Below are 20,023 nucleotides of genomic sequence, written 5' to 3'. Positions count from 1 at the left end.
AGACAGTGAGTGAGAGACAGAGACAGTGAGTGAGAGACAGAGACAGTGAGTGAGAGACAGTGAGTGAGAGACAGAGACAGTGACTGAGAGACAGAGGCAGTGAGTGAGAGACAGAGACAGTGAGTGAGAGACAGTGAGTGAGAGACAGAGACAGTGAGTGAGTGAGAGAGAGACACAGTGAGTGAGAGAGAGACACATTGAGTGAGAGACAGAGACACTGAGTGAGGGACAGAGACAGTGAGTGAGAGACAGAGGCAGTGAGTGAGAGACAGTGAGTGAGAGACAGAGACAGTGAGTGAGGGACAGAGACAGTGAGTGAGAGACAGAGGCAGTGAGTGAGAGACGGTGAGTGAGAGACAGAGACAGTGAGTGAGGGACAGAGACAGTGAGTGAGAGACAGTGAGTGAGAGACAGAGACAGTGAGTGAGAGATAGCGAGTGAGACGCAGTGACAGTGAGTGAGAGACAGAGACAGTGAGTGAGAGAGAGACACATTGAGTGAGAGACAGAGACACTGAGTGAGGGACAGAGACAGTGAGTGAGAGACAGAGGCAGTGAGTGAGAGACAGTGAGTGAGAGACAGAGACAGTGAGTGAGGGACAGAGGCAGTGAGTGAGAGACAGTGAGGGAGAGACAGAGACAGTGAGTGAGGGACAGAGACAGTGAGTGAGAGACAGAGGCAGTGAGTGAGAGACAGTGAGAGACAGAGACAGTGAGTGAGGGACAGAGACAGTGAGTGAGAGACAGTGAGTGAGAGACAGAGACAGTGAGTGAGAGACAGAGACAGTGAGTGAGAGACAGAGACAGTGAGTGAGAGACAGAGACAGTGAGTGAGAGACAGAGACAGTGAGTGAGAGACAGACACATTGAGTGAGAGACAGAGAGTGAGAGACAGTGAGTGAGAGACAGTGAGTGAGAGACAGTGAGTGAGAGACAGTGAGTGAGAGACAGTGAGTGAGAGACAGAGAGTGAGAGACAGAGACAGTGAGTGAGAGGCAGAGACAGTGAGTGAGAGACAGACACAGTGAGTGAGAGACAGTGAGTGAGAGACAGAGACAGTGAGTGAGAGACAGAGACAGTGAGTGAGAGACAGTGAGTGAGAGACAGTGAGTGAGAGACAGTGAGTGAGAGACAGTGAGTGAGAGACAGCGAGTGAGAGACAGTGAGTGAGATGCAGTGAGTGAGAGACAGAGACAGTGAGTGAGAGACAGTGAGTGAGAGACAGAGACAGTGAGTGAGAGGCAGAGACTGTGAGTGAGAGACAGAGACAGTGAGTGAGAGACAGAGACAGCGAGTGAGAGACAGTGAGTGAGAGACGGAGACAGAGACAGTGAGACACAGTGAGTGAGAGACAGTGAGTGAGAGACAGTGACAGTGAGAGAGAGACAGTGAGTGAGAGACAGAGACAGTGAGTGAGAGACAGAGACAGTGAGTGAGAGACAGTGAGTGAGAGACAGTGAGTGAGAGACAGTGAGTGAGAGACAGTGAGTGAGAGACAGTGAGTGAGAGACAGTGAGTGAGAGACAGTGAGTGTGAGTGAGAGACAGAGAGAGTGAGTGAGAGACAGAGACAGTGAGTGAGAGAGAGACACAGTGAGTGAGAGACGGAGACACTGATTGAGAGACAGTGAGTGAGAGGCAGTGACAGTGAGTGAGAGACAGAGAGAGTGAGTGAGAGAGAGACACAGTGAGTGAGAGACAGAGACACTGAGTGAGAGACAGTGAGTGAGAGACAGAGACAGTGAGTGAGAGACAGAGACAGTGAGTGAGAGACAGAGACTGTGAGTGAGAGACAGAGACTGTGAGTGAGAGAGAGAGACACAGTGAGTGAGAGACAGAGACAGTAAGTGAGAGACAGTGAGGGAGAGACAGTGAGTGAGAGACAGAGACAGTGAGTGAGAGACAGAGACAGTGAGAGAGAGACAGTGAGTGAGAGACAGAGACAGTGAGAGAGAGACAGTGAGAGAGAGACAGTGAGAGAGAGACAGTGAGTGAGAGACAGAGACAGTGAGTGAGTGACAGAAACAGTGAGCGAGAGACAGAGGCAGTGAGTGAGAGACAGTGAGTGAGAAGCAGTGACAGTGAGTGAGAGGCAGTGACAGTGAGTGAGAGACAGAGACAGTGAGTGAGAGACAGAGACAGTGAGTGAGAGACAGAGACTGTGAGTGAGAGAGAGACACAGTGAGTGAGAGACAGAGACAGTGAGTGAGAGACAGAGACAGTGAGTGAGAGACAGTGAGTGAGAGACAGTGAGTGAGAGACAGTGAGTGAGAGACAGTGAGTGAGAGACAGTGAGTGAGAGACAGTGAGTGAGAGACAGTGAGTGAGAGACAGAAACAGTGAGCGAGAGACAGAGTCAGTGAGTGAGAGACAGTGAGTGAGAGACAGTGACAGTGAGTGAGAGACAGAGACAGTGAGTGAGAGACAGAGACAGTGAGTGAGTGACAGAGACAGTGAGTGAGAGAAAGAGACAGTGAGTGAGAGACAGTGAGTGAGAGACAGTGAGTGAGAGACAGCGAGTGAGAGACAGCGAGTGAGAGACAGAGACTGTGAGTGAGAGACAGTGAGTGAGAGACGGAGACAGCGAGTGAGAGACAGAGACAGCGAGTGAGAGACCGAGAGAGTGAGTGAGAGACAGTGAGTGGGAGACAGAGACAGCGAGTGAGAGACAGAGCCAGTCATTGAGAGACAGAGACAGTGAGTGAGAGACAGTGAGTGAGAGACAGTGAGTGAGAGACAGTGAGTGAGAGACAGCGAGTGAGAGACAGTGAGTGAGAGACAGTGAGTGAGAGACAGAGACAGTGAGTGAGAGGCAGAGACTGTGAGTGAGAGACAGAGACAGTGAGTGAGAGGCAGAGACTGTGAGTGAGAGACAGAGACAGTGAGTGAGAGACAGAGACAGCGAGTGAGAGACAGTGAGTGAGAGACGGAGACAGAGACAGTGAGACACAGTGAGTGAGAGACAGTGAGTGAGAGACAGTGACAGTGAGAGAGAGACAGTGAGTGAGAGACAGAGACAGTGAGTGAGAGACAGAGACAGTGAGTGAGAGACAGAGACAGTGAGTGAGAGACAGTGAGTGAGAGACAGTGAGTGAGAGACAGTGAGTGAGAGACAGTGAGTGAGAGACAGTGAGTGTGAGTGAGAGACAGAGAGAGTGAGTGAGAGACAGAGACAGTGAGTGAGAGAGAGACACAGTGAGTGAGAGACGGAGACACTGATTGAGAGACAGTGAGTGAGAGGCAGTGACAGTGAGTGAGAGACAGAGAGAGTGAGTGAGAGAGAGACACAGTGAGTGAGAGACAGAGACACTGAGTGAGAGACAGTGAGTGAGAGACAGAGACAGTGAGTGAGAGACAGAGACAGTGAGTGAGAGACAGAGACTGTGAGTGAGAGAGAGAGACACAGTGAGTGAGAGACAGAGACAGTAAGTGAGAGACAGTGAGGGAGAGACAGTGAGTGAGAGACAGAGACAGTGAGTGAGAGACAGAGACAGTGAGAGAGAGACAGTGAGTGAGAGACAGAGACAGTGAGAGAGAGACAGTGAGAGAGAGACAGTGAGAGAGAGACAGTGAGTGAGAGACAGAGACAGTGAGTGAGTGACAGAAACAGTGAGCGAGAGACAGAGGCAGTGAGTGAGAGACAGTGAGTGAGAAGCAGTGACAGTGAGTGAGAGGCAGTGACAGTGAGTGAGAGACAGAGACAGTGAGTGAGAGACAGAGACAGTGAGTGAGAGACAGAGACTGTGAGTGAGAGAGAGACACAGTGAGTGAGAGACAGAGACAGTGAGTGAGAGACAGTGAGTGAGAGACAGTGAGTGAGAGACAGTGAGTGAGAGACAGTGAGTGAGAGACAGTGAGTGAGAGACAGTGAGTGAGAGACAGAAACAGTGAGCGAGAGACAGAGTCAGTGAGTGAGAGACAGTGAGTGAGAGACAGTGACAGTGAGTGAGAGACAGAGACAGTGAGTGAGAGACAGAGACAGTGAGTGAGTGACAGAGACAGTGAGTGAGAGAAAGAGACAGTGAGTGAGAGACAGTGAGTGAGAGACAGTGAGTGAGAGACAGCGAGTGAGAGACAGCGAGTGAGAGACAGAGACTGTGAGTGAGAGACAGTGAGTGAGAGACGGAGACAGCGAGTGAGAGACAGAGACAGCGAGTGAGAGACCGAGAGAGTGAGTGAGAGACAGTGAGTGGGAGACAGAGACAGCGAGTGAGAGACAGAGCCAGTCATTGAGAGACAGAGACAGTGAGTGAGAGACAGTGAGTGAGAGACAGAGACAGTGAGTGAGAGATAGCGAGTGAGACGCAGTGACAGTGAGTGAGAGACAGAGACAGTGAGTGAGAGAGAGACACATTGAGTGAGAGACAGAGACACTGAGTGAGGGACAGAGACAGTGAGTGAGGGACAGAGACAGTGAGTGAGAGACAGAGGCAGTGAGTGAGAGACGGTGAGTGAGAGACAGAGACAGTGAGTGAGGGACAGAGACAGTGAGTGAGAGACAGTGAGTGAGAGACAGAGACAGTGAGTGAGAGATAGCGAGTGAGACGCAGTGACAGTGAGTGAGAGACAGAGACAGTGAGTGAGAGAGAGACACATTGAGTGAGAGACAGAGACACTGAGTGAGGGACAGAGACAGTGAGTGAGAGACAGAGGCAGTGAGTGAGAGACAGTGAGTGAGAGACAGAGACAGTGAGTGAGGGACAGAGGCAGTGAGTGAGAGACAGTGAGGGAGAGACAGAGACAGTGAGTGAGGGACAGAGACAGTGAGTGAGAGACAGAGGCAGTGAGTGAGAGACAGTGAGAGACAGAGACAGTGAGTGAGGGACAGAGACAGTGAGTGAGAGACAGTGAGTGAGAGACAGAGACAGTGAGTGAGAGACAGAGACAGTGAGTGAGAGACAGAGACAGTGAGTGAGAGACAGAGACAGTGAGTGAGAGACAGAGACAGTGAGTGAGAGACAGACACATTGAGTGAGAGACAGAGAGTGAGAGACAGTGAGTGAGAGACAGTGAGTGAGAGACAGTGAGTGAGAGACAGTGAGTGAGAGACAGTGAGTGAGAGACAGAGAGTGAGAGACAGAGACAGTGAGTGAGAGGCAGAGACAGTGAGTGAGAGACAGACACAGTGAGTGAGAGACAGTGAGTGAGAGACAGAGACAGTGAGTGAGAGACAGAGACAGTGAGTGAGAGACAGTGAGTGAGAGACAGTGAGTGAGAGACAGTGAGTGAGAGACAGTGAGTGAGAGACAGCGAGTGAGAGACAGTGAGTGAGATGCAGTGAGTGAGAGACAGAGACAGTGAGTGAGAGACAGTGAGTGAGAGACAGAGACAGTGAGTGAGAGGCAGAGACTGTGAGTGAGAGACAGAGACAGTGAGTGAGAGACAGAGACAGCGAGTGAGAGACAGTGAGTGAGAGACGGAGACAGAGACAGTGAGACACAGTGAGTGAGAGACAGTGAGTGAGAGACAGTGACAGTGAGAGAGAGACAGTGAGTGAGAGACAGAGACAGTGAGTGAGAGACAGAGACAGTGAGTGAGAGACAGTGAGTGAGAGACAGTGAGTGAGAGACAGTGAGTGAGAGACAGTGAGTGAGAGACAGTGAGTGAGAGACAGTGAGTGAGAGACAGTGAGTGTGAGTGAGAGACAGAGAGAGTGAGTGAGAGACAGAGACAGTGAGTGAGAGAGAGACACAGTGAGTGAGAGACGGAGACACTGATTGAGAGACAGTGAGTGAGAGGCAGTGACAGTGAGTGAGAGACAGAGAGAGTGAGTGAGAGAGAGACACAGTGAGTGAGAGACAGAGACACTGAGTGAGAGACAGTGAGTGAGAGACAGAGACAGTGAGTGAGAGACAGAGACAGTGAGTGAGAGACAGAGACTGTGAGTGAGAGACAGAGACTGTGAGTGAGAGAGAGAGACACAGTGAGTGAGAGACAGAGACAGTAAGTGAGAGACAGTGAGGGAGAGACAGTGAGTGAGAGACAGAGACAGTGAGTGAGAGACAGAGACAGTGAGAGAGAGACAGTGAGTGAGAGACAGAGACAGTGAGAGAGAGACAGTGAGAGAGAGACAGTGAGAGAGAGACAGTGAGTGAGAGACAGAGACAGTGAGTGAGTGACAGAAACAGTGAGCGAGAGACAGAGGCAGTGAGTGAGAGACAGTGAGTGAGAAGCAGTGACAGTGAGTGAGAGGCAGTGACAGTGAGTGAGAGACAGAGACAGTGAGTGAGAGACAGAGACAGTGAGTGAGAGACAGAGACTGTGAGTGAGAGAGAGACACAGTGAGTGAGAGACAGAGACAGTGAGTGAGAGACAGAGACAGTGAGTGAGAGACAGTGAGTGAGAGACAGTGAGTGAGAGACAGTGAGTGAGAGACAGTGAGTGAGAGACAGTGAGTGAGAGACAGTGAGTGAGAGACAGAAACAGTGAGCGAGAGACAGAGTCAGTGAGTGAGAGACAGTGAGTGAGAGACAGTGACAGTGAGTGAGAGACAGAGACAGTGAGTGAGAGACAGAGACAGTGAGTGAGTGACAGAGACAGTGAGTGAGAGAAAGAGACAGTGAGTGAGAGACAGTGAGTGAGAGACAGTGAGTGAGAGACAGCGAGTGAGAGACAGCGAGTGAGAGACAGAGACTGTGAGTGAGAGACAGTGAGTGAGAGACGGAGACAGCGAGTGAGAGACAGAGACAGCGAGTGAGAGACCGAGAGAGTGAGTGAGAGACAGTGAGTGGGAGACAGAGACAGCGAGTGAGAGACAGAGCCAGTCATTGAGAGACAGAGACAGTGAGTGAGAGACAGTGAGTGAGAGACAGTGAGTGAGAGACAGTGAGTGAGAGACAGCGAGTGAGAGACAGTGAGTGAGAGACAGTGAGTGAGAGACAGAGACAGTGAGTGAGAGGCAGAGACTGTGAGTGAGAGACAGAGACAGTGAGTGAGAGGCAGAGACTGTGAGTGAGAGACAGAGACAGTGAGTGAGAGACAGAGACAGCGAGTGAGAGACAGTGAGTGAGAGACGGAGACAGAGACAGTGAGACACAGTGAGTGAGAGACAGTGAGTGAGAGACAGTGACAGTGAGAGAGAGACAGTGAGTGAGAGACAGAGACAGTGAGTGAGAGACAGAGACAGTGAGTGAGAGACAGAGACAGTGAGTGAGAGACAGTGAGTGAGAGACAGTGAGTGAGAGACAGTGAGTGAGAGACAGTGAGTGAGAGACAGTGAGTGTGAGTGAGAGACAGAGAGAGTGAGTGAGAGACAGAGACAGTGAGTGAGAGAGAGACACAGTGAGTGAGAGACGGAGACACTGATTGAGAGACAGTGAGTGAGAGGCAGTGACAGTGAGTGAGAGACAGAGAGAGTGAGTGAGAGAGAGACACAGTGAGTGAGAGACAGAGACACTGAGTGAGAGACAGTGAGTGAGAGACAGAGACAGTGAGTGAGAGACAGAGACAGTGAGTGAGAGACAGAGACTGTGAGTGAGAGAGAGAGACACAGTGAGTGAGAGACAGAGACAGTAAGTGAGAGACAGTGAGGGAGAGACAGTGAGTGAGAGACAGAGACAGTGAGTGAGAGACAGAGACAGTGAGAGAGAGACAGTGAGTGAGAGACAGAGACAGTGAGAGAGAGACAGTGAGAGAGAGACAGTGAGAGAGAGACAGTGAGTGAGAGACAGAGACAGTGAGTGAGTGACAGAAACAGTGAGCGAGAGACAGAGGCAGTGAGTGAGAGACAGTGAGTGAGAAGCAGTGACAGTGAGTGAGAGGCAGTGACAGTGAGTGAGAGACAGAGACAGTGAGTGAGAGACAGAGACAGTGAGTGAGAGACAGAGACTGTGAGTGAGAGAGAGACACAGTGAGTGAGAGACAGAGACAGTGAGTGAGAGACAGTGAGTGAGAGACAGTGAGTGAGAGACAGTGAGTGAGAGACAGTGAGTGAGAGACAGTGAGTGAGAGACAGTGAGTGAGAGACAGAAACAGTGAGCGAGAGACAGAGTCAGTGAGTGAGAGACAGTGAGTGAGAGACAGTGACAGTGAGTGAGAGACAGAGACAGTGAGTGAGAGACAGAGACAGTGAGTGAGTGACAGAGACAGTGAGTGAGAGAAAGAGACAGTGAGTGAGAGACAGTGAGTGAGAGACAGTGAGTGAGAGACAGCGAGTGAGAGACAGCGAGTGAGAGACAGAGACTGTGAGTGAGAGACAGTGAGTGAGAGACGGAGACAGCGAGTGAGAGACAGAGACAGCGAGTGAGAGACCGAGAGAGTGAGTGAGAGACAGTGAGTGGGAGACAGAGACAGCGAGTGAGAGACAGAGCCAGTCATTGAGAGACAGAGACAGTGAGTGAGAGACAGTGAGTGAGAGACAGAGACAGTGAGTGAGAGACAGAGGCAGTGAGTGAGAGACAGAGGCAGTGAGTGAGAGACAGAGACAGTGAGTGAGAGACAGTGAGTGAGAGACAGAGACAATGAGTGAGAGACAGTGAGTGAGAGGCAGTGACAGTGAGTGAGAGACAGAGACAGTGAGAGAGAGACACAGTGAGTGAGAGACACAGACAGTGAGTGAGAGACAGAGACAGTGAGTGAGAGAGAGACACAGTGAGTGAGAGACAGAGACAGTGAGTGAGAGACAGTGAGTGAGAGACAGTGAGTGAGAGACAGAGACAGTGAGTGAGAGACAGAGACAGTGAGTGAGAGACAGAGACAGTGAGTGAGAGACAGTGAGTGAGAGGCAGTGACAGTGAGTGAGAGACAGAGACAGTGAGTGAGAGACAGAGACAGTGAGTGAGAGAGAGACACAGTGAGTGAGAGACAGAGACACTGAGTGAGAGACAGTGAGTGATGGACAGAGACAGTGAATGAGAGAGAGACACAGTGAGTGAGAGACAGAGACAGTGAGTGAGAGACAGTGAGTGAGAGACAGTGAGTGAGAGACAGAGACAGTGAGTGAGAGACAGTGAGTGAGAGACAGAGACAGTGAGTGAGAGACAGAGACAGTGAGTGAGAGACAGAGACAGTGAGTGAGAGACAGTGAGTGAGAGACAGTGAGTGAGAGACAGTGACAGTGAGAGAGAGACAGTGCGAGAGACAGAGACAGTGAGTGACAGTGAGTGAGAGACAGAAACAGTGAGTGAGAGACAGAGGCAGTGAGTGAGAGACAGTGAGTGAGAGGCAGTGACAGTGAGTGAGAGACAGAGACAGTGAGTGAGAGAGAGACACAGTGAGTGAGAGACAGAGACAGTGAGTGAGAGACACAGACAGTGAATGAGAGAGAGACACAGTGAGTGAGAGACAGAGACAGTGAGTGAGAGACTGTGAGTGAGAGACAGAGACAGTGAGTGAGAGACAGAGACAGTGAGTGAGAGACAGTGAGTGAGAGACAGTGACAGTGAGAGAGAGACAGTGAGTGAGAGACAGAGACAGTGTGAGAGAGACAGTGAGTGAGAGACAGAGACAGTGAGTGAGTGAGAGACAGAGACAGTGAGTGAGAGACAGAGACAGCGAGTGAGAGACAGTGAGTGTGAGACGGAGACAGTGAGTGAGAGACAGAGACAGTGAGAGACAGAGACAGTGAGAGACAGTGAGTGAGAGACAGTGACTGTGAGAGAGAGACAGAGACAGTGAGAGAGAGAAAGTGAGTGAGAGACAGAGACAGTGAGTGAGAGACAGCGAGTGAGAGACAGATACAGTGAGTGAGAGACAGAGACAGTGAGTGAGAGACAGTGAGTGAGAGACAGAGACAGTGAGTGAGAGACAGAGACAGTGAGTGAGAGGCAGTGAATGTGAGACAGAGACAGTGAGTGAGAGCCAGATACAGTGAGTGAGAGACAGTGAGTGAGAGACAGAGACAGTGAGTGAGAGAAAGAGACAGTGAGTGAGAGACAGTGAGTGAGAGACAGTGAGTGAGAGACGGAGACAGCGAGTGAGAGACAGACAGCGAGTGAGAGACAGAGAGAGTGAGTGAGAGACAGTGAGTGAGACACAGGGAGTGAGAGACAGACAGTGAGTGAGAGACAGTGAGTGAGAGACAGTGAGTGAGAGACAGTGAGTGAGAGACAGTGAATGTGAGACAGAGACAGTGAGTGAGAGACAGAGACAGTGAGTGAGAGACAGAGACAGTGAGTGAGGGACAGAGACAGTGAGTGAGAGACAGAGACAGTGAGTGAGAGACAGAGGCAGTGAGTGAGAGACAGTGACAGTGAGTGAGAGACAGTGAGTGAGAGACAGTGAGTGAGAGACAGCGATTGAGAGACAGAGACTGCGAGTGAGAGACAGAGACTGCGAGTGAGAGACAGAGACAGTGAGTGAGAGACAGTGAGTGAGAGACAGTGAGTGAGAGACAGTGAGTGAGGGACGAAGACAGCGAGTGAGAGACAGAGACAGTGAGTGAGAGACAGTGAGTGAGAGACAGAGACAGTGAGTGAGAGACAGAGACAGTGAGTGAGAGACAGAGACAGTGAGTGAGAGACAGTGAGTGAGAGACAGAGACAGTGAGTAAGAGACAGAGACAGTGAGTGAGAGACACTGAGGGAGAGACAGTGAGCGAGAGAAAGTGAGTGAGAGACAGTGAGTGAGAGACAGTGACAGTGAGTGAGAGACAGTGAGTGAGAGACAGTGAGTGAGAGACAGTGAGTGTGAGACAGCGAGTGAGAGACGGAGACAGCGAGTGAGAGACAGAGACAGTGAGTGAGAGACAGTGAGTGCGAGACAGAGACAGCGAGTGAGAGACAGAGACAGCGAGTGAGAGACAGAGACAGCGAGTGAGAGACAGAGACAGCGAGTGAGAGACAGAGACAGTGAGTGAGAGACGGAGACAGTGAGTGAGAGACAGAGACAGTGAGTGAGAGACAGAGACAGTGAGTGAGAGACTGAGACAGTGAGTGAGAGACAGTGAGTGAGAGACAGTGAGTGAGAGACAGTGAGTGAGAGACAGTGAGTGAGAGACAGTGAGTGAGAGACAGAGACAGTGAATGAGAGACAGAGACAGTGAGAGACAGTGAGTGAGAGACAGAGACAGTGAGAGAGACAGAGACAGTGAGTGAGAGACAGTGAGTGAGAGACAGAGACAGTGAGAGACAGTGAGTGAGAGACAGAGACAGTGAGTGAGAGACAGAGACAGTGAGTGAGAGACAGTGAGTGAGAGACAGAGACAGTGAGTGAGAGACAGAGACAGTGAGTGAGAGACAGTGAGTGAGAGACAAAGTCAGTGAGTGAGAGACAGTGAGTGAGAGACAGAGACAAAGAACAAAGAACAAAGAACAAAGAAATGTACAGCACAGGAACAGGCCCTTCGGCCCTCCAAGCCTGTGCCGACCATACTGCCCGACTAAACTACAATCTTCTACACTTCCTGGGTCCGTATCCTTCTATTCCCATCCTATTCATATATTTGTCAAGATGCCCCTTAAATGTCCCTATCGTCCCTGCCTCCACTACCTCCTCCGGTAGTGAGTTCCAGGCACCCACTACCCTCTGCGTAAAAAACTTGCCTCGTACATCTACACTAAACTTTGCCCCTCTCACCTTAAACCTATGCCCCCTAGTAATTGACCCCTCTACCCTGGGGAAAAGCCTCTGACTATCCACTCTGTCTATGCCCTTCATAATTTTGTATACCTCTATCAGGTCGCCCCTCAACCTCCTTCGTTCCAGTGAGAACAAACCGAGTTTATTCAATCGCTCCTCATAGCTTATGCCCTCCATACCAGGCAACATTCTGGTAAATCTCTTCTGCACCCTCTCTAAAGCCTCCACATCCTTCTGGTAGTGTGGCGACCAGAATTGAACACTATACTCCAAGTGTGGCCTAACTAAGGTTCTATACAGCTGCAACATGACTTGCCAATTCTTATACTCAATGCCCCGGCCAATGAAGGCAAGCATGCCGTATGCCTTCTTGACTACCTTCTCCACCTGTGTAGCCCCTTTCAGTGATCTGTGGACCTGTACTCCTAGATCTCTTTGACTTTCAATACTCTTGAGGGTTCTACCATTCACCGTATATTCCCTACCTGCATTAGCCCTTCCAAAATGCATTACCTCACATTTGTCCAGGTTAAACTCCATCTGCCATATCTCCGCCCAAGTCTCCAGACAATCTAAATCCTGCTGTATCCTCAGACAGTCCTCATCGCTATCCGCAATTCCACCAACCTTTGTGTCGTCTGCAAACTTACTAATCAGACCAGTTACATTTTCCTCCAAATCATTTATATATACTACAAAGAGCAAAGGTCCCAGCACTGATCCCTGTGGAACACCACTGGTCACAGCCCTCCAATTAGAAAAGCATCCCTCCATTGCTACCCTCTGCCTTCTATGGCCTAGCCAGTTCTGTATCCACCTTGCCAGTTCACCCCTGATCCCGTGTGACTTCACCTTTTGTACTAGTCTACCATGAGGGACCTTGTCAAAGGCCTTACTGAAGTCCATATAGACAACATCTACTGCCCTACCTGCATCAATCATCTTAGTGACCTCCTCGAAAAACTCTATCAAGTTAGTGAGACACGACCTCCCCTTCACAAAACCGTGCTGCCTCTCACTAATACGTCCATTTGCTTCCAAATGGGAGTAGATCCTGTCTCGAAGAATTCTCTCCAGTAATTTCCCTACCACTGAAGTAAGGCTCACCGGCCTGTAGTTCCCGGGATTATCCCTGCCACCCTTCTTAAACAGAGGAACAACATTGGCTATTCTCCAGTCCTCCGGGACATCCCCTGAAGACAGCGAGGATCCAAAGATTTCTGTCAAGGCCTCAGCAATTTCCTCTCCAGCCTCCTTCAGTATTCTGGGGTAGATCCCATCCGGCCCTGGGGACTTATCTACCTTAATATTTTTTAAGACACCCAACACCTCGTCTTTTTGGATCACAATGTGACCCAGGCTATCTACACCCCCTTCTCCAGACTCAACATCTACCAATTCCTTCTCTTTGGTGAATACTGATGCAAAGTATTCATTTAGTACCTCGCCCATTTCCTCTGGCTCCACACATAGATTCCCTTGCCTATCCTTCAGTGGGCCAACCCTTTCCCTGGCTACCCTCTTGCTTTTTATGTAAGTGTAAAAAGCCTTGGGATTTTCCTTAACCCTATTTGCCAATGACTTTTCATGACCCCTTCTAGCCCTCCTGACTCCTTGCTTAAGTTCCTTCCTACTTTCCTTATATGCCACACAGGCTTCGTCTGTTCCCAGCCTTTTAGCCCTGACAAATGCCTCCTTTTTCTTTTTGACGAGGCCTATAATATCATTCGTCATCCAAGGTTCCCGAAAATTGCCGTATTTATCTTTCTTCCTCACAGGAACATGCCTGTCCTGTATTCCTTTCAACTGACACTTGAAAGCCTCCCACATGTCAGATGTTGATTTGCCCTCAAACATCCGCCCCCAATCTATGTTCTTCAGGTCCCGCCTAATATTGTTATAATTAGCCTTCCCCCAATTTAGCACATTCATCCTCGGACCACTCTTATCCTTGTCCACCAGTACTTTAAAACTTACTGAATTGTGGTCACTGTTACCGAAATGCTCCCCTACTGAAACATCTACCACCTGGCCGGGCTCATTCCCCAATACCAGGTCCAGTACCGCCCCTTCCCTAGTTGGACTGTTTACATATTGTTTTAAGAAGCCCTCCTGGATGCTCCTTACAAACTCTGCCCCGTCTAAGCCCCTGGCACTAAGTGAGTCCCAGTCAATATTGGGGAAGTTGAAGTCTCCCATCACCACAACCCTGTTGTTTTTACTCTTTTCCAAAATCTGTCTACCTATCTGCTCCTCTATCTCCCGCTGGCTGTTGGGAGGCCTGTAGTATACCCCCAACATTGTGACTGCACCCTTCTTGTTCCTGATCTCTACCCATATAGCCTCACTGCCCTCTGAGGTGTCCTCTCGCTGTATAGCTGTGATACTCTCCTGAACAAGTAACGCAACTCCGCCTCCCCTTTTACATCCCCCTCTATCCCGCCTGAAACATCTAAATCCTGGAACGTTTAGCTGCCAATCCTGCCCTTCCCTCAACCAGGTCTCTGTAATGGCAACAACATCATAGTTCCAAGTAGTAATCCAAGCTCTAAGTTCATCTGCCTTACCCGTAATGCTCCTTGCATTAAAACATATGCACTTCAGGCCACCAGCCCCGCTGTGTTCAGCAACTTCTCCCCGTCTGCTCTGCCTCAGAGCCACACTGTCCCTATTCCCTAGTTCTCCCTCAACGCTCTCACCTTCTGACCTATTGCTCCCGTGCCCACCCCCCTGCCATACTAGTTTAAACCCTCCCGTGTGACACTAGCAAATCTCGCGGCCAGTGAGAGAGAGACAGTGAGTGAGAGACAGAGACAGTGAGAGAGAGACAGTGAGAGAGAGACAGTGAGAGAGAGACAGTGAGAGAGAGACAGAGACAGTGAGTGAGTGACAGAAACAGTGAGCGAGAGACAGAGGCAGTGAGTGAGAGACAGTGAGTGAGAGACAGTGAGTGAGAGACAGTGAGTGAGAGACAGTGAGTGAGAGACAGTGAGTGAGAGACAGTGAGTGAGAGACAGTGAGTGAGAGGCAGTGACAGTGAGTGAGAGACAGAGACAGTGAGTGAGAGACAGAGACAGTGAGTGAGAGACAGAGACTGTGAGTGAGAGAGAGACACAGTGAGTGAGAGACAGAGACAGTGAGTGAGAGACAGTGAGTGAGAGACAGTGAGTGAGAGACAGTGAGTGAGAGACAGTGAGTGAGAGACAGAGACAGTGAGTGAGAGACAGAAACAGTGAGCGAGAGACAGAGGCAGTGAGTGAGAGACAGTGAGTGAGAGACAGTGACAGTGAGTGAGAGACTGAGACAGTGAGTGAGAGACAGAGACAGTGAGTGAGTGACAGAGACAGTGAGTGAGAGAAAGAGACAGTGAGTGAGAGACAGTGAGTGAGAGACAGTGAGTGAGAGACAGTGAGTGAGAGACAGCGAGTGAGAGACAGAGACTGTGAGTGAGAGACAGTGAGTGAGAGACGGAGACAGCGAGTGAGAGACAGAGACAGCGAGTGAGAGACAGAGAGAGTGAGTGAGAGACAGAGACAGCGAGTGAGAGACAGAGCCAGTGATTGAGAGACAGAGACAGTGAGTGAGAGACAGTGAGTGAGAGACAGAGACAGTGAGTGAGAGACAGAGACAGTGAGTGAGAGACAGTGAGTGAGAGACAGAGACAGTGAGTGAGAGACAGTGAGTGAGAGACAGAGACAATGAGTGAGAGACAGTGAGTGAGAGGCAGTGAGAGTGAGTGAGAGATAGAGACAGTGAGAGAGAGACACAGTGAGTGAGAGACACAGACAGTGAGTGAGAGACAGAGACAGTGAGTGAGAGAGAGACACAGTGAGTGAGAGACAGAGACAGTGAGTGAGAGACAGTGAGTGAGAGACAGTGAGTGAGAGACAGTGAGTGAGAGACAGTGAGTGAGAGACAGAGACAGTGAGTGAGAGACAGAGACAGTGAGTGAGAGACAGAGACAGTGAGTGAGAGACAGAGACAGTGAGTGAGAGACAGTGAGTGAGAGACAGAGACAGTGATTGAGAGACAGTGAGTGAGAGGCAGTGACAGTGAGTGAGAGACAGAGACAGTGAGTGAGAGACAGAGACAGTGAGTGAGAGAGAGACACAGTGAGTGAGAGACAGAGACACTGAGTGAGAGACTGTGAGTGATGGACAGAGACAGTGAATGAGAGAGAGACACAGTGAGAGAGAGACAGAGACAGTGAGTGAGAGACAGTGAGTGAGAGACAGTGAGTGAGAGACAGTGAGTGAGAGACAGAGACAGTGAGTGAGAGACAGTGAGTGAGAGACAGAGACAGTGAGTGAGAGACAGAGACAGTGAGTGAGAGACAGAGACAGAGACAGTGAGTGAGAGACAGTGAGTGAGAGACAGTGAGTGAGAGACAGTGACAGTGAGAGAGAGACAGTGCGAGAGACAGAGACAGTGAGTGACAGTGAGTGAGAGACAGAAACAGTGAGTGAGAGACAGAGGCAGTGAGTGAGAGACAGTGAGTGAGAGGCAGTGACAGTGAGTGAGAGACAGAGACAGTGAGTGAGAGAGAGACACAGTGAGTGAGAGACAGAGACAGTGAGTGAGAGACACAGACAGTGAATGAGAGAGAGACACAGTGAGTGAGAGACAGAGACAGTGAGTGAGAGACTGTGAGTGAGAGACAGAGACAGTGAGTGAGAGACAGAGACAGTGAGTGAGAGACAGTGAGTGAGAGACAGTGACAGTGAGAGAGAGACAGTGAGTGAGAGACAGAGACAGTGTGAGAGAGACAGTGAGTGAGAGACAGAGACAGTGAGTGAGTGAGAGACAGAGACAGTGAGTGAGAGACAGAGACAGCGAGTGAGAGACAGTGAGTGAGAGACGGAGACAGTGAGTGAGAGACAGAGACAGTGAGAGACAGAGACAGTGAGAGACAGAGACAGTGAGAGACAGTGAGTGAGAGACAGTGACTGTGAGAGAGAGACCGAGACAGTGAGAGAGAGACAGTGAGTGAGAGACAGAGACAGTGAGTGAGAGACAGAGACAGTAAGTGAGAGACAGAGACAGTGAGTGAGAGACAGTGAGTGAGAGACAGATACAGTGAGTGAGAGACAGAGACAGTGAGTGAGAGACAGTGAGTGAGAGACAGAGACAGTGAGTGAGAGACAGAGACAGTGAGTGAGAGACAGAGACAGTGAGTGAGAGGCAGTGAATGTGAGACAGAGACAGTGAGTGAGAGCCAGATACAGTGAGTGAGAGACAGTGAGTGAGAGACAGAGACAGTGAGTGAGAGAAAGAGACAGTGAGTGAGAAACAGTGAGTGAGAGACAGGGAGTGAGACACAGAGTCTGTGAGTGAGAGACAGTGAGTGAGAGACGGAGACAGCGAGTGAGAGACAGAGACAGCGAGTGAGAGACAGAGAGAGTGAGTGAGAGACAGTGAGTGAGAGACAGTGAGTGAGAGACAGTGAGTGAGAGACAGTGAGTGAGAGACAGTGAGTGAGAGACAGTGAGTGAGAGACAGTGAGTGAGAGACAGTGAATGTGAGACAGAGACAGTGAGTGAGAGACAGAGACAGTGAGTGAGAGACAGAGACAGTGAGTGAGAGACAGAGACAGTGAGTGAGAGACAGAGACAGTGAGTGAGAGACAGAGACAGTGAGTGAGAGACAGAGGCAGTGAGTGAGAGACAGTGACAGTGAGTGAGAGACAGTGAGTGAGAGACAGTGAGTGAGAGACAGCGAGTGAGAGACAGAGACTGCGAGTGAGAGACAGAGACTGCGAGTGAGAGACAGAGACTGCGAGTGAGAGACAGAGACAGTGAGTGAGAGACAGTGAGTGAGAGACAGTGAGTGAGAGACAGTGAGTGAGAGACAGTGAGTGAGAGACAGTGAGTGAGAGACAGTGAGTGAGGGACGAAGACAGCGAGTGAGAGACAGAGACAGTGAGTGAGAGACAGTGAGTGAGAGACAGAGACAGTGAGTGAGAGACAGAGGCAGTGAGTGAGAGACAGTGTTTGAGAGACAGTGAGTGAGAGACAGTGAGTGAGAGACAGAGACTGTGAGTGAGAGACAGTGAGTGAGAGACACAGTGAGGGAGAGACAGAGACAGTGAGTGAGAGACAGAGACAGTGAGTGAGAGAGAGACACAGTGAGTGAGAGACAGAGACAGTGAGTGAGAGACAGTGAGTGAGAGACAGTGAGTGAGAGACAGTGAGTGAGAGACAGTGAGTGAGAGACAGAGACAGTGAGTGAGAGACAGTGAGTGAGAGACAGAGACAGTGAGTGAGAGACAGTGAGTGAGAGGCAGTGACAGTGAGTGAGAGACAGAGACAGTGAGTGAGAGAGAGACACAGTGAGTGAGAGACAGAGACACTGAGTGAGAGACAGTGAGTGATGGACAGAGACAGTGAATGAGAGTGAGACACAGTGAGTGAGAGACAGAGACAGTGAGTGAGAGACAGTGAGTGAGAGACAGAGACAGTGAGTGAGAGAAAGTGAGTGAGAGACAGAGACAGTGTGTGAGAGACAGAGACAGTGAGTGAGAGACAGAGACAGTGAGTGAGAGACAGTGAGTGAGAGACAGTGACAGTGAGAGAGAGACAGTGAGTGAGAGACAGAGACAGTGAGTGAGAGACAGTGAGTGAGAGACAGAAACAGTGAGTGAGAGACATAGGCAGTGAGTGAGAGACATAGGCAGTGAGTGAGAGACAGTGAGTGAGAGGCAGTGACAGTGAGTGAGAGAGAGACACAGTGAGTGAGAGACAGAGACACTGAGTGAGAGACAGTGAGTGAGAGACACAGACAGTGAATGAGAGAGAGACACAGTGAGTGAGAGACAGAGACAGTGAGTGAGAGACTGTGAGTGAGAGACAGAGACAGTGAGTGAGAGACAGAGACAGTGAGTGAGAGACAGAGACAGTGAGTGAGAGACAGTGAGTGAGAGACAGTGACAGTGAGAGAGAGACAGTGAGTGAGAGACAGAGACAGTGTGAGAGAGACAGCGAGTGAGAGACAGAGACAGTGAGTGAGAGACAGAGACAGTGAGTGAGTGCGAGACAGAGACAGTGAGTGAGAGACAGAGACAGTGAGTGAGAGACGGAGACAGTGAGTGAGAGACAGAGACAGTGAGAGAAAGTGAGTGAGAGACAGTGACAGTGAGAGAGAGACAGAGACAGTGAGAGAGAGACAGTGAGTGAGAGACAGAGACAGTGAGTGAGAGACAGCGAGTGAGAGACAGAGACAGGGAGTGAGAGACAGAGACAGTAAGTGAGAGACAGAGACAGTGAGTGAGAGACAGAGACAGTGAGTGAGAGACAGAGACAGTGAGTGAGAGACAGTGAGTGAGAGACAGAGACAGTGAGTGAGAGACAGAGACAGTGAGTGAGAGACAGAGACAGTGAGTGAGAGGCAGTGAATGAGAGACAGAGACAGTGAGTGAGAGCCAGAGACAGTGAGTGAGAGCCAGAGACAGTGAGTGAGAGCCAGAGACAGTGAGTGAGAGCCAGAGACAGTGAGTGAGAGACAGTGAGTGAGAGACAGAGACAGTGAGTGAGAGACAGTGAATGAGAGACAGAGACAGTGAGTGAGAGGCAGAGGCAGTGAGTGAGAGACAGTGAGTGAGAGACAGAGACAGTGAGTGAGAGACAGAGACAGTGAGTGAGAGACAGAGACAGTGAGTGAGAGACAGAGACAGTGAGAGAGAGGCAGAGACAGTGAGTGAGAGACAGAGACAGTGAGTGAGAGACAGAGACAGTGAGTGAGAGACAGAGACAGTGAGTGAGAGACAGAGATAGTGAGTGAGAGACAGAGACAGTGAGTGAGAGACAGAGACAGTGAGTGAGAGAAAGAGACAGTGAGTGAGAGACAGTGAGTGAGAGACAGTGAGTGAGAGACAGTGAGTGAGAGACAGTGAGTGAGAGACGGAGACAGCGAGTGAGAGACAGAGACAGTGAGTGAGAGACAGTGAGTGAGAGACAGAGACAGTGAGTGAGAGACAGAGACAGCGAGTGAGAGACAGAGACAGTGAGTGAGAGACAGAGACAGTGAGTGAGAGACAGAGACAGTGAGCGAGAGACAGTGAGTGAGAGACAGAGACAGTGAGTGAGAGACAGAGGCAGTGAGTGAGAGACAGAGACAGTGAGTGAGTGACAGTGAGTGAGAGACAGAGACAGTGAGTGAGAGACAGTGAGTGAGAGACAGTGACAGTGAGTGAAAGAGAGACACAGTGAGTGAGAGGCAGAGGCAGTGAGTGGGAGACAGTGAATGAGAGACGGAGACAGTGAGTGAGAGACAGAGACAGTGAGTGAGACACAGAGACAGTGAGTGAGACACAGAGACAGTGAGTGAGAGACAGAGACAGTGAGTGAGAGACAGTGAGTGAGAGACAGTGAGTGAGAGACAGTGAGTGAGAGATGGAGACAGTGAGTGAGAGACAGAGACTGTGAGTGAGAGACAGTGAGTGAGAGACAGTGAGTGAGAGATGGAGACAGCGAGTGAGAGACAGAGACAGTGAGTGAGAGACAGCGAGTGAGA

The sequence above is a fragment of the Scyliorhinus torazame genome, chromosome 4 (assembly GCF_047496885.1).
Source record: "Scyliorhinus torazame isolate Kashiwa2021f chromosome 4, sScyTor2.1, whole genome shotgun sequence".
Classification (NCBI taxonomy): Eukaryota; Metazoa; Chordata; class Chondrichthyes; order Carcharhiniformes; family Scyliorhinidae; genus Scyliorhinus; species Scyliorhinus torazame.
The sequence above is the reverse complement of the archived record's forward strand: the minus strand, read 5'-3'. Positions refer to the sequence as shown.